Raw genomic sequence first — 2,352 nt, 5'->3', positions numbered from 1 at the left:
CAGTCGGTAACTGTCGGTAACCATAATCAGTAACAGTCAGGAATAAAGTACCAATCGGTAATAATCAGTCCAGTTATCTTCCCGACCAAAATCCTCATTCTCCGCCCCGGTAAAGCCAGTACGGCTGACCATAAAGGGAGAACGTACGTTCGACAAGTTTAAACGGTTTCGTCGAACCGTGACCTTGAACACTCGGACGTAACAGGTGCACCGGCTTTCACCACTCCCGACATACTTGTTTTTTTTTCCAAAAAAAAAAAGGGAAAGTGACAAGTACAACGGACAGCGGTCGACAAGGCACTGCCATCGCGAGGAACCGCGTCCCGGAATGTAGAACAAAAGATGTCGCAAAACAGCTCAGATGCAGGTCCAAGAAGGTGTGATAAGCGATTTAAAACCGCGTAGACAAACAATTGTAAAGAAGTCGCTCAAAGTTCTACCGCATGTAGATAGTTAGTTACAAAAGTAACAATATTTTGTTTTAGGATACTTCTGTTTTGCGGCCTAGGGGGTAGCGGCTATGAGATCAAAAGGTTTGACCAAAACCCAGAAATTTTTTTTGAACAAATAGGAGAATATTATAAAGTAGAATCATATTAGAAAATAATAGTAAGCCTATATACAAACACGATCAGCGAACGGCACGAACGCTGTCGGTGCAGTTCGCGGTTCCCTCACCGGTATTATTTTTTTAAGTGTCCGACTAAACCGAGCTGACACGCTTTTACCTAGTTGCTTATTTTCGGACATTCGTGTATTAGACTCTTAAACGTTCGGTATGCTCTAGCGGATCGCGTTTTCTCGAGGGACCTAATTGCCAGCTTTTTGACATTTACTAAATGTTACTTAAGAATGACACGGTAACATTCTCATTTTCTCGCCTGCTGAGTTTCGCTTTTTCCCGGTACACAGCTATCTGGATCGTTGGCTGCTACGCCGCCGCCGCCGCTTCTGCTGACGCTGCTATTGTCGCCGTGCCGTATGCCGCCGCTGCCTCTGTACGCTGCCGCTTCGGTTGTCGCTTCTACTAACGCTGCTATTGTCGCCGTGCCGTATGCTGCCTCTGTACGCTGCCGCTTCGGTTGTCGCTCACCTTGCCTCAGGTGGAGCCGAATTTTCCTTTCCTTCCGCCGGCCTTTTTACGCATCCAAGATGTTTCTTCTGCTAATGCTTCCTGGAGTGCTTGCGGTGGCCTTGACTTCCTTTTCTTGTACTTTGTCCGCTACTTCTACTCCGTTGCTTGTCCGGCCGCTTATTTTGCTACACCGCTCGCCGTACACTTGCGGTAGGTCAGCGTCGTTGCATGCGTAACTTGAGATTGTGAGTGGTGAGCAGTGATTCTCTGCTTTCTTTCTCGTAGCACTTGTTCACATTTACAACTGTGCTATATTTTATTTCAGATGCTGAGAACCCGTCTTCGTCAAACCGAAGTTTTTGTATCTCTTTAGAATATACTTTCTTTCACTCAGTTCTATGAGTTTCTCTTTTTTTCTGCTCACCCTGAATCCTCGATGTCCTCGCTGTCTTCCCCTTCTCCACCTTGATCCAACCGGAACTTCTCGTAGAGCCCCGTCTCGGTAGTTGGTTATCCCAACGCTGCCACCAAAATTTGTTGTGATCGGAGGAGATGAGGGGATTGGTACAACGAGAACTTCTCTTTTTTTACAAAAAAGTGACTGATTTATTCTCTATTACACAGAGACTTTACACTTGTTCCTTGTTACGCAATGCCGCCTATTCGATGGCTTACTGCGGTAAACTCTCCGAGAACTCGGAGCCACACAGTAAGTCGCAGTTGCTCACGATCTGCCTTTCGACGTTTGCGATCAATCTTTAATAGGGATCGATCGCGCCGATTCAGCAGCTCCGCGACCTTATTACGATTTCGGTAATCATATGTAGGCCGCTGACACGTGCTGCGTTTACACTCTACTTATTAATTACGCTTAACAAGCAGTATTTTCCTCACAGAAGAATGGTACTTGCTACATTTAAATTCTAATAATTAATTTCTAACACTTACTCCGTATACCACAACAATTTTAAACAAATTCACTTTCAATTTGCGATCAATTAGTAATTTATTAGTTATATAATGTAAAATATACAATAGTATTTGTTTGATCTATTTGAATATATTTTTTTATTCATAATAGAAGTTATAAATATTTTGCTTGGTTAAACGTGCTTCTTCATTCTTTAAGGTGTGGCAGACGTCGTGCATTACTTTTTTGGACAACATTTTCCATTAGAACTATCACATTATGTGTTGACAGAATATGTCCTATAATGCATAAAAATATTATTAAACATTAGCAAAAAATATTATGCTTATTTGAGTAAAATGTTTAC

The sequence above is a fragment of the Pseudomyrmex gracilis genome, unplaced genomic scaffold, assembly GCF_002006095.1.
Source record: "Pseudomyrmex gracilis isolate BER0280 unplaced genomic scaffold, ASM200609v1 scaffold_1526, whole genome shotgun sequence".
Classification (NCBI taxonomy): Eukaryota; Metazoa; Arthropoda; class Insecta; order Hymenoptera; family Formicidae; genus Pseudomyrmex; species Pseudomyrmex gracilis.
The sequence above is the reverse complement of the archived record's forward strand: the minus strand, read 5'-3'. Positions refer to the sequence as shown.